The sequence below is a fragment of the Thamnophis sirtalis genome, unplaced genomic scaffold, assembly GCF_051295495.1.
Source record: "Thamnophis sirtalis isolate CommonGarterSnake01/CBP01778 unplaced genomic scaffold, rThaSir2_p1.2 scaffold_1, whole genome shotgun sequence".
NCBI classification, from domain to species: domain Eukaryota; kingdom Metazoa; phylum Chordata; class Lepidosauria; order Squamata; family Natricidae; genus Thamnophis; species Thamnophis sirtalis.
Genome location: NW_028261381.1, coordinates 95,335,272 through 95,348,255, shown reverse-complemented (window position 1 = coordinate 95,348,255; position 12,984 = coordinate 95,335,272). Strand labels below are relative to the sequence as shown.

At 36.7% G+C, this 12,984-nt stretch overlaps 1 long non-coding RNA gene across 1 annotated transcript in view; it reads right to left on the bottom strand.

Annotated features, from left to right (window-relative positions):
• Nucleotides 1–599: 599 nt before the first annotated feature.
• The window catches only part of LOC148049623 (uncharacterized), a 35,817-nt gene continuing 23,432 nt past the window's right edge, over nt 600–12,984 (bottom strand). Inside the window, exon 3 of the long non-coding RNA XR_015697245.1 lies at nt 600–658. This is a non-coding gene — a long non-coding RNA (uncharacterized LOC148049623). The remainder of the gene's footprint in view (nt 659–12,984) is intronic.

The window sequence follows — 12,984 nt, the reverse complement described above, 5'->3', positions numbered from 1 at the left end:
ATGCTTTCGAATTGCTAGGTTGGCAGAAGCTGGGACAAGTAACAGGAGTTAACTCCGTTACATGGTGCTAGGGATTCGAACTGTTGAACTGTGACCTTTCTGATCGACAAGCTCAGCGTCTTAACCACTGAGCCACCGTGTCCCGATATTGCATGTATTATGCATAGTAGATCTTAATGGCATAGAATTCTAAGACTTTTCATATGTGCAATATAGTCATGCCAAAACTGGCTTTTCACTAGTTCTACCGTTTGGTTCCTCTGCTTTTGATTCTTGCCATAAAATTAATAACTGTGAAGTAAAAAACTTGCACAGTAGTGTAAAAAAAGTATTAGGATTCATTTGAAGGTATCAGTTCTTTTTAATATGCAGCCTTGAAATGATCAAGTATGTACTCATGATCCAATACATTCCGACACAGCTATATGAAAAGTTATTTGCATAGCCAAGGATCCTCATTGTTGAAATAATTTTTAATTCCACAATCCATAATTTGGTGGGGATGGTTCTCTTAGTTACTATCCATCTAAAGCACATGGAGATCCACTCATAAAATTATTTTACCATTATCTGTTCTGCACTTATATGACAGTGTTAGCCAAACCTACAACTACATATATAAAATAAGAAATTCTACGTTCTTTACATAGTGTGATATCTGTTGAGAAAGAGAGAGAGGGAGGGAGAGGGAGAGGGAGAGAGAGAGAGAAAGCGAGAGAGAGAGAACGAAAATTAATTCATTGGCCTTAAGATCATATCAAAATAATAAAAATATACAGGATACCTATCCTAAAACATTTTGGGGTAGATTGCAGGGACGACACCGAAATATAATTTTATCATGTTTTATCTATGTCTCAAATTATTGTATTCTATTCTGATTTCATTTTTTATTCCAATTTCATTTAAAATCATATTTTATTCCAATTTCATTTAAAATCATATTTTATTCCAATTTCATATTAAATTGCTTTTATCAAATTTTAGTAATAATTTCTGGAACTTTGCACTTTGATATGGCACAAGGGCTAATCAATAAAGACTCACATAAATAAAAATTACAGGATACCTATACTAAAACATCTGTCTATCTGTCTAGAGCAGGGCTGTCAAACTTGCAGCCCTTGGGCCAGATGCATCACAGGGTGGCCACGCCCATGCCCACACCCACACCCAGTTTAGTGAAGAAAAGAAAGTCCCGATACGTCATGTGATGCTGCCATGATGACGCAAGTTTGACATCCCAGATCTAGAAATAAGGGATTATATAATTATTTATGATTAGCCCTGACATATTTTAATTGATAAAGCAATACATTTGACTTATTGCTATTTAATAGATTTATATCTTGCTTTTCATGCTGCAACTCTAGGTAGTACATAATGACTCTCACCTCCAATTTTTCTCCACCACAAAAGCTATGTGAGCTAGTTTGGGCTGAGGAAGAGTAAGTAATCATGGCCAACTACAGGTAGTGCTCAACATATGACCACAATTGAGCCCAAAATTTCAGTTGCTAAGCAAGACAGTTATTACATGAGTCAAACTCCATTTTATGACCTTTTGCCATTGTTATTAAGTGAATCACTACAGTTGTTAACTGAATCATCTGGTCAATAAGTCAATCAGGCTTTCCCAATTGACTTTGCTTGTCAAAAACTTTCCTAGGAAAGTTGCAAATGACATTCCTAGGACTTCGGGTGCTGCAACCATCGTAAATACATGGTGGTTGGCAAGCACACAAAGCTGATTGAGAATGTTGCTATGGTCATAAGTCACTTTATTCAGTGCTTGCGTAACTTTGAACAGTCATGAAATGAATGGTTGTAAGTCAAAAACTACTTGTAGTTTTCATAGGTCGTAGTACAGTGATGGCTAACCTTTTTCCCATCACGTGCCAAAAGTGAGGGGAGCACAGTGGGGGTCATGCATGGTCATCCTCACACCCATAATACTATGTGAAGGCTCCAGAGGGCGAAAAACAGCCCTATGGGCAAACCAGAAGTCACTTTCCAAACTTCTGATTTGCCCATAGGGCCGTTTTTCGCCCTCCAGAGACTTCAGGATGCTTTTCTGAAGTCTCCAGAGGACAAAAATGGCCAAAAATGAAGGCTGAAGTCAGCTGGCCAGCACACGCATGCATGTTGGAGCTGACAGGGCAACACCTTGCGTACCCTAACAAATAGCTCCATGTGCCACCTGTGGCACACGTGCCATACATTTCCCATCACGATCATAGTATATAATCCGAATTTCCTTCAGGTTTCACTCACAAGCTATCAGGTGTTTGAACTTATTCCCTAGGTTTTGTGGCTATAACTTGCTACATGTTCTGTTGCTCTCTTGACCTCCATGTGTTTCATGCGGAAACTTGAAAATGGGCAGATGCAAAGGAAGGCATATCAAGGAGGCAGTTAGGCTGCTGAGAATGCTCCATACCAGGGACCTGTCCAAATTATAATATATTTATTTCACTACACCTCAGATTAAATTGGGTTGTCTTTTTCCAGAAATGCTACCTGGTGTTTTTTTAATCATGATGAGTCACTTGAGTGATATACTCTATTTATTTCAAATAGCTACATATGAAGGTAATCTTTGAAGCTTTTGGTAGCCACATTTTATTAAAGCTGAAAAGTTAAAATTAATATACACAGATATATAAAACATTTATTATTATTTTACAGGAAAACATGATAGTAACAAACGTAGCAGGAAAACAATGATAATGTAATTGTGTTCTGCTTCCCCAGTTTCCCGACTTTCATATCTCGTTGTTCCTATCAAATCAAACAGGTATCTTTCAAGTGCATAATCCTTAAATAAGCAATAGATTGTCAAAATTTAAAAAATATAATCAAACAAAATTGAGCAAATCTCAGGAAAAAAGAAGCAATTTTTCATGTTAAGGGAGTTTTTTTTTCCATACAGAAAGTTGCACTTTCGCAGTCTGCCTTTCTAGACTTTATTGGAAAAGATAGTGATTTAAATTGTATTCACTCAATGTACACAACAGTGTCGGGAACAATAAGGATGCTTTCAATCATCCAGTTTCTGTAAACTGCAATGTGCTGCTTGTAGCTGTGAACTGGGGTTTTTCTTCCCTTTCTCTTTTTACCCCTTGATCCATGTCAGCTTTTAGCCAAAATAAGCCAATTGAGATTATTTGACTCCTTTCCTTCCCCTGCTGTGAAGACAACCCTTCAAATTTTGTGTGTCATATTCTTGTGGCAGGGCAATGGTCGCAAATAGCTGTCTGAACAGAGACAAGGATTGTCAACATTTCACCCCACTGCATATAATAGAGGGTTAGGACTGATGCTTTACTTTTCAGTGAAAAAAAGTGCTTATCTGGGCCAAATGTCAATAAACCTCATTTCATACTCTTCCCTATTTTGATCCTTTCAGATCCTAGAGATTAATCAGAGCCTGACCACCCAACCAGGTGTTCACCATCTTATTGCTCTAATTAAGCAATCCAAGCAAATTTCCATGTGTATGGAATATAACTAGCCCTAGCCATGTACCTTCATTTTACCCTTTCGGGGAGGGGGCTTCACCATTGAATCATTGAATTTCCCTGTATTTTTCGTGTGACAGGTCCTAATTATGCAAGGATATATTATAATTAAAAGCATTACAAACATGGCTGTTTGCAAAAATCTAAACAAACTCTCAGTATGGTCTTTACAGTTCATTGGCCAGGGCTAATACAGTTACAGATGACACTGTTTTTAGCACTAATGTAACATCACTCTTCTACGCAATTATTGTAATTTGGAGGGGGGGAACTCCTGAACTGCATTTGTCAAATCCAGCTGCATTTGGAAGACTTTTTGAGTCATTAAATCATCAAACATTTTACCCAGTGCTCAGCCTTTCAATTGTTTTATTCTTATATGTTTCAAATATTTTGGTGGTATTTATTCCCTTCTTCTAAGGCCTAATCTTCAAAGTTGGAGTGTCAGGAATGTGGACCTGTACCAATAGTGCTACAGGAACAATTTATCTGTGCCAACCAAGACAAAGTCAACCAGCAGTGATTCCTGCCAATACACATGTAAGCTACTTTCCAGGCATTGTATCAGGGAAACTGGGAACCTAATTTCAGTTCTTTAACCTGCTTCTGCCATGCTTGAAGTAGCCTTCTGTGAAAGTTATATAAAGAGATACGCATCATACCACACTTCAAGGAAAAGCAACTCCTTGCTGATGGAAGAGGACCAATATTTCATGCTGCACTGGCTTCAGAGGCAGTTGTAGGATGCTTGGAATTATTGTTGCCAAAATTCTCAGGGAAAGTATTTGTTTTCCTCAACCTAGTAAAGGGTTTTATTGAGTCAAGCCACAATAGACTGAAATAAAGCTTGAATTAAACAAATGAAGCTTGATTTTAATATTAAATAAGTATATTTAGGGGTAGCCATATATTGTCCTTGGCTTACTGGCCACGTATCAGCCCACTGCTACTTAAACATGGTCACTGCCTCTTTATTTGCTAGTAAAATCAGCATGCTGTATGTTGCCATAAAATTTGAATAATTACCGTAACTACATCACCAGTTTTATAATAGTAACATGGTTTGAATCTTTAATCATTACTGTAGACATTCTCTCTATGGAACCAAAACATTCTGATTTAAAAGAACAACAATACTACAGCTTTCCACTAAGAGATTTTTGGTGTGGGTAGTTGTTTAGGGCTAAACCTAGTTGAAACCTGCAAATGTACCCTAAGATATAGACTACCTTGGACAAGATACAGTTTAATAATGATAGCATTTCAATACTTTTCATTTTTACCATTAAATGTTCATACATCCTTATTGGAAATGGCTAATCTCCACTCAGTTTAAATTGGCTTCTTATAATTTATTGGCCAAAAATATTTATAAAAGCAAATAGGTAGTCCTCTTCTTTCGACCACAATTGAGCCCAAACTTTATGTTGCTCAGTGAGAAAACTGTTAAGTGAGTTCTGCTCCATTTTACATACAATTTTTCTTGCCACATTTGTTAAGTGAAACACTGCAGTTGTTAAACTAGCAACATGGTTGTTAAGTGAGTCTGACTTCCCCATTGACTTTGCTTGTCAGAAGGTTGCAAAAGGTGATTATGTGACCACAAGACACTGCAACCGTCATAAATGTGAGGCGGTTGTCCAGCATCCAAATGTAAATCACATGACCATGGGGATGCTGAAACAGTCATAAGCATGAAAAATATCCGTAAGTCACTTTTTTCTGTGTCATTATAACTTTGAACGGTCATTAAATGAATTGTTGTATGTCGAGGACCACCTGTTCTCTTGATTTTGTTCAGAGGAAAGTAAGAAAACTTGAGCACAATGAGTAAAATACATGTTTATTGTGGCATGACCTTAAGAACTAAAACTGTATTAAAGCTAAAGCAATGCATACCTTTTGTCAAACTTGATTTCTAATTAAACAAAATCTTCAATATTATTCTGAAAATAAAGAGTTTTCTTTGATAACTAATTTATGATTAAATACTCTGTATATTCACAGATGTAAAAATTAAAAAAAACTGTAGATGCTGTATTCAAATAGCTTATTTGATCAGCACAAATTCTGCACATGGCAAAAAAGGGAGGGGAAATAAGGCTTATAAATAAATGTTCTATCAATAAGCTTTACTGGCTTTTCTGAATAATGCTTTAAAGTAGCAACATCAGAATCAGTGGAGTCCGTCAAACCTCTATTAGCAGAGTAAACATTATGTTATTATGTTTCCCTCAAAAGTTATCCTAGCTTGGGGCCATATGGCTTGGAAACTCAGTGAGATATCTCAGCAAGAAAGGGTTGTGTTACAGAAGGGGCTCTAGTGGGGCACCAGAAAAGATGGGTTGGACACTTGACCAATGTCACAATCACAGAATGTCATGCAAAAGAGCCTGAACAAAATGACATGAACTCATCTGTGAAAACTGTCTAAGACGGGGGTCTGTAAACAAAGGGAGCACCTGCCAGAGAGCTGTTGTATTCCTTAAAGCTACCAACAGCCCTCACTGTTCCATCATGTGTCTGGCACAAGGCCCCCATTGTTACAATCCACTCTCCCTCCAATAATTTCTCCTCTAAATGACACTGCCACACCACAGATCAATTCAATGGGAGTGGAAAAAAATGTATCCTTTGTTGTTGGTACTAAAGGAGAGAAGAAGAAAAGTGGGACTGTGGACAGGGGGAGAGGGAAAGCATTGGGTTTCTGGCAAATGGTAATGACAACATGTCTCTATTGTTTGTGCCTGAACAAACAATATGCTACATGAGAGTTTGTATTGTCTTACAGGCAATCTGCCACTAGTGCTTCTCTTAACTCATATGGTGTTAAGTGGAGGGGTAACAGGGAACACACCACAATGGTGATGGTTAAAAAGCACATTATTATTATTATTATGTGGTTAATCTTTGGTGAGATTCACAGTCTTTGGGGCTGGTTGGTAGCTCAACAGCTAAACAGAGTCCTAACCAAGGACCTAGGAACTGTTAAGGTAATGTCGGAGTATATAAGCTGTTCCAAGTAGGGTGGTTTTTTGTAGAATCAGAATGTTCAAGTCTGATAAATTTAAAATTTCCAAATAGCGAGGTAACCCTTTAGGTATTGCTCCAAGGGCTCCAATTACAATCGGGACAACACACAATTTCTTTTTCCACAATCGCTCAACCTCAATTTGCAAGTCCCGGTACTTTGTGGTTTTTTTTCTTCAATTCGTGCATCTCCAGGTATTGCAATGTCAATGAACCATACTTTTTTTCTTTTCAACTATTGTTATGTCAGGTGTGTTGTGGGCCAAGTGCTGTCAGTCTGAATTCTGAAGTCCCACAAGATCTTGACTTTCTCATTCTCTAAAACCTTCTGAACCTGATGTTCCCAGTGGTTTTTGCTGTACTCAAAATCCAAACTTTTGGCACAATTTCCAGTGAATGATCTTAGCAATGCGGTCATGGCATTGTAGGTAGTCAGTTTGTGAAACTTTGCTGCACCCACTGATCAAGTGGTCGACTGTCTCGTCTTTCTCATTACAGAGGCGACATTTGCTGTTGGTGGTAACATGTTGAATTTTTGCCTTCATGCAGTTTGTGGCTTGTTCTTGAGCTGCCAAAATAAAGCCTTCTGTTTCTTTTTTCAGTGCTCCTGATCTTAACCAGTTCCAAGTTAGTTTTTGTCAGCTTTGCCTTCAATATTTTTCAACTATTGGCTATGCATAGCTTTGTTTTTCCAATTTTCAGCTCGCTTTTCAATTACTTCTTTCTTATATTCAGCTTTTGACTTAGTTGTCTTTAAAAGGCCTCCTTTATTTACTTCCTTAATCATTGGTTCTTCACTTTTCTGGATGTAATCATTCAAGCTGTGTTTTTCTTCTTCCATAGTCTGTTTTACTTGTAGGAGTCTTCGACCACCCTCTGCTCTTGGTAGATACAATCGTTCAACATCACTTTTAGGGTGCAAAGCATGATTCATTGTCACAAGCTTCCTTGTTTTTCTGTCCAAATTGTCCAACTCCATCTGGATCCAGTCAATTATTCCTGCAGAGTATCAAATTACAGATATGGCCCAGGTATTTATGGCTTTTATGATGTTTTCTCCACTCAGTTTGGACTTTAATATCTTGCGAATTCGTCGAATGTACTTGGCTGAAGTTAATTCCTTATTATGCATTAAGTCAGAGGCCTCTAAAATCCCCAAGTATTTGTAGCCTTCTTCTGGTTTTACTGCCTTTATCATTTCTTCATTCTCAAGTTCTATTCCATCATCTTCTATGCCCTTGCCTGCTTTGGTTGCCATTGTTGCACATTTGTCAATTCCAAACTGCATACCAATGTCTTGGCTAAATTCTTTTGTGCTTTCAGTTAATAAATTCAGTTCAGCTTTTTTTTACCAAACAGTTTCAAATCATCCATGTACACCAAGTGTGAAATTTTTAGTCCTTTCTTTGCAAGTTCGTATCCACAGTTCATCTTCTTCAAAATGATTGTCAGTGGTAGCATTGAGAGTATAAAAAGTACAGGTGAAAGGGAATTGCCCTGGAAAATGCCTTGTTTAATTTCAACTTCACCCAGTACTTCTTCATTAGCCATAAGCTTCGTTTTCCAGAGGTTCATTGAAGTTTCCAAGAATTTTTGTATGTTGCTGCTGATGCCAAAGATTTTCAGACATTTCTTGATCCAACATTTTGGTTGCTAAGCAGGAGCGTTGTTAAGTGATACTAATATTATATAACACTTTTAATTAAGCGGGTACCTTGAATAAACATAACTTTGAGTTTCAAATAATACTGATTTCGTTGTTGTCTTAGGTGACATCTGTGAAAAAAATTCAGGTGCTCAGGCATGAAGCTATGCCATTCAAACACTATACTTTTCTGCTCACACTGAAAAAAAATTAGAGGGAACATTGGTTTGCACAGCCTCATTGACCTTTTTTAATACATTTCCCAGTTCTTTCCAGTTCACTTGGTTCAGCTTCAGCAAATGTGCTCTTTCAGGATCTTTCATTTGGTACTTTATTTTCTTAGCTAATTGAGCACTATCTGTTGGTGTTTGTTCTTCAGTGCTTTCTTGTTCTTTATCTTCATTCATTTCAGCAACCTCTTCCTCTCTTTCTTCTTCAGTTTGCTTTTGAGTCTGCAAATCATTCTTGACGTTACTCTTCTTTGTTGGTATGCTCAGACCATTAGTTTCTCTTCGATTCCTGTTAATTCTGTTGCAGTGAAAAATTTGTGGCTCAAAATTACATGTCGTTGCTCTATTATTATTATTATTATTATTATTATTATTATTATTTTATTTTTATACAATTGTATCACAGCGGCCAGTTGTTTCGCTGGATTTGGCATTGGTTACTAGTCGGGCCCCACCCAGGGGCCTAGGATGTCGTAACGTATTTTCGTAATATACGTGCAGATCCAAGCAGTGCAGCTTTTTGCATTTGACTGATGGTGATTTTGTCAATTTTTAACTGTTTTAAATGTAATTCCAGTGCTTTTGGAATAGCACCCAGTGTGCCAATTACCACTGGAATTACCACTGCTGGTTTGTGCCATAGTCGTTGAATTTCGATTTTTAAGTCCTGGTATCTTGCGATTTTTTCATGTTCCTTCTCGGCGACCCTGCTATCACCTGGTATTGCGATGTCTATGATTGTGACCTTATTTTTCTCAACCAGTGTGATGTCTGGTGTATTATGCGCCAGTATTTTGTCGGTTTGTATACGGAAATCCCACAAGATCTTGACCATCTGATTTTCTGTGACTTTTTCAGGCTGATGTTCCCACCAGTTTGTTGCTGTTTTAATATTATAATTTTTGCACAAATTCCAATGGATCATTTGTGCTACTGAATTGTGCCGCAATTTATAATCAGTCTGCGCGATTTTTTTACAGCAGCTGAGTATGTGATCAACAGTTTCGTCAGCTTCTTTGCAAAGTCTGCATTTGGCATCATCAGAGGATTTTTCGATTTTGGCCTTAATGGCATTTGTGCGGATAGCTTGTTCTTGCGCAGCCAGGATTAGTGACTCTGTTTCTTTCTTTAATGTACCTGTTTTTAACCATAACCAAGTTTGTTCCCTGTCCACTTTATCTTTTATTTTTTCCAGAAATTGACCATGCAGTGCTTTGTTCTGCCAACTCTCCATTCTTGATTTTATCACATCTTTTCTGTATTCTTGTTTTGTCTGTTGGGCCTTCAGTAGATTTTTGTTCTTTACTTCGATTAATAGATGTTCTTGACTTTCTTTTAAATAATCAGCCAGTGCATGTTTTTCTTCTTCAACTGTTTGCTTCACTTGTAATAATCCTCTGCCACCTGATTTTCGGGGCAGATATAGTCTATCAGTATCACCATGTGGATGTAAACTGTACTGCATTGTCATTAGTTTCCTGGTTTTTCAGTCCAAAAGGTCCAAATCAGCTTGTGTCCAGTTAACTATGCCAGCTGTGTATCTTATAACTGGTATTGTCCAGGTATTTATGGCCTTGATTGTATTTCCACCATTCAATTTAGATTTCAAAATTTTCCTAACTCTGTTGGTGTACTCTCGTCTGACAATAGTTTTTACTTCTCCATGCTTGATGTTATCCAACTGCAGAATGCCTAAGTATTTGTAGGCTTCATTTTCTTTGCATTTAATTAGTTGGCCATTGGGCATTTCAATTTCCTCAAATGCAGTGATTTTGCCTCTTTTTATGGATACAGTGGCGCATTTTTCCATGCCAAACTGCATTGAAATATCGGTGCTGAATACTCGGACTGTATTTGTCAATGATTGGATTTCTATTTCTGACTTTCCGTAGAGTTTCAAATCATCCATATATAGTAAATGCGAAATTTTTTCAGCTTTTTTGGCTGTTTGGTAGCCTAATTTCATTTTTTTTAAGATTACTGATAGTGGGATCATTGCGATGATGAAGAGAAGAGGTGAAAGTGAATCACCCTGGAAAATTCCTCGCTTGATATTAACCATTCCGTAGCTCTCATTCCCTACTGCCAACTCAGTTCTCCATTGTTTCATTGCCTTTTCAGTAAAGGATGTAATATTTTTGCTAATGCCAGTTGTTTCTAAGCATTTTATGATCCAACTATGTGGCAGTGAGTCAAATGCCTTTTTTCCAGACCATATTCAAGTTCGTTTTTCTGTTCTTACAATTTTCTAATATCATTTTATCAATTAGAAGCTGATCTTTTGTGCCCCTGCTCCTTCTTTTGTTGCCTTTTTGCTCTACTGGCAAGATGTTGTTTGTTTCCAAATAATCCATCATGTTATCTGCAATAATGCCTGTGATTAATTTGAAGGTTGTTGGCAAGCATGTTATTGGTCTGTAGTTTTCAGGTGTTGTTCCTTTAGTTGGATCTTTCTGAATCAAGTATGTTTTTCCAGTTGTCAACCATTCATCAATTTGGCCCTTTTGTAAAATTTCATTCAGTTGCCTGGCCAATATTGCATGTAAACTGGTCAGATATTTGAGCCAGAAACCATGTAACTGTTGGTGTTTGTTCTTCAGTGCTTTCTTGTTCTTTATCTTCATTCATTTCAGCAACCTCTTCCTCTCTTTCTTCTTCAGTTTGCTTTTGAGTCTGCAAATCATTCTTGACATTACTCTTCTTTGTTGGTATGCTCAGACCATTAGTTTCTCTTCGATTCCTGTTAATTCTGTTGCAGGGAAAAATTTGTGGCTCAAAATTACATGTCGTTGCTCTATTATTATTATTATTATTATTATTATTATTATTATTATTATTATTAAAGGGGAAAAGGTTGTCAAAAATATAAAGGTGAAGATCTTGTGGGACTTTCAAATACAGATGAATCATCATTTGGAACAACACACCAGACATCACAGTTGTCAAAAACCAAAGCGTACAATTTATTAATATTGCTGTACCAGGAGACACTAGAGTCGAAGAAAAAAAACCTGGAAAAAATCACAAAATGTTGCAACCTGGCCATCGAAGTGACATGATTATGGATGTGACAGTGATACACATTATCATCAGGGCACTTGGTACCATGTCTAAGAATTTTACAAAATATATCAAGAAATTGCAGCTCCTTGCTATAACACCAGCAGAACTGCAAAAGATTGAGATACTCAGAACAACATACATTTTTAAGAAGATACTTGGTTGATACCTAGGATGCTAGCAGAAACCTGTACCATTCATCAGAGCCAGTGAATGATATTTGTGATACATTTTTAAATGCTCAATTGACTGAGTTTCATGTTTAATAAATAATAATAATAATACCAAAAAGTAAAAAATAAAAAAAATCCTGTACGACACTTAGAAAATTTGCATCTTGACAAAATTTCCATCTGTCAATTACAAAAGGCCACACTGCTTGAGTCCACACATATATCATTCCAATATATTATACATTAGGTTCTTGGGAAGTACATGATACATATGAAGGTCAATACCAGCTATATTCAGTAAAGAACTGGCATTTGTGATTTCACATTATATAATAATAATAGCCAATATTCATTTTAAATAATGAACAGGGAGAAGAAGTCGAAGTTGCTAAACAACTGCAAGTCCTATTTGTTAATCAAGAACCAGCTTGGAAAGTTAAGGACAAAATTAAAGAAGTTGAAAGAATGTTTGCCAAAATTAAATCAAATTAACAAGAAAACCTTGACTAAAACAGTGAAGAATATCAGTGGAGTTGTTAAAATTATTCCAATTAAGTCATTGGTCCAAAGAAACCAGCTGATGTATGTTGCAACTTGCATAACCATGGAAGAATTAGAATATGAAGGAATAAAAATATTAAGAAATGAAAACCTAAATGGAATGTGCAACTGGAACTGAAAAAGAAAATTCACATAGATTTGAACAGTTTGGGGAATTTTGGGTAAGGAAGCTTGAAAAAGAGAAAATCAAAACTGATCTACAATCTGAAGTGCAATCTGAAGAATAAAGGAACTGCAGAGCCTGTAGAACAATTATAATAGTATCATGGCTATTGCAGAGAAGATCAAGTGATATGACAAAATAATAATTCAGCATCAATTCTATAAAACCCTGGAAAATGGAAATGGAAAGGACCAACCACAAATAATGAAAAGAGAAAAGTTCCTAAGCTTTGCAAAAATTTGTGAGAAAACAATAGGAATCACATCAGAAATGCAACAGGGATCAAGCAAGTTGAAAATTCAATACAGGTAGTCAGTATGAAAGATATTATAATATGTGAGGAGTTGATCCAAAAGCGATTAGAGAAGGTCAAAAACAAAATTGCACGTAGATGAGATAAGCTCCATGGATGGTGGTTGTTATTATTATATTATCATTGACAAATCTACAGTTGACATGTCCAACCAGATGGGTAGGATTTTGGAAGAACCAGAAAATGAAAAATGGCTAACTGGAAGGGCATTCCTAATTCAGAAGGAGAAAGAAATGCATCTGGAAACTACAGACTCATAACCTGCTTGCCAACAACACACAGGTTCTT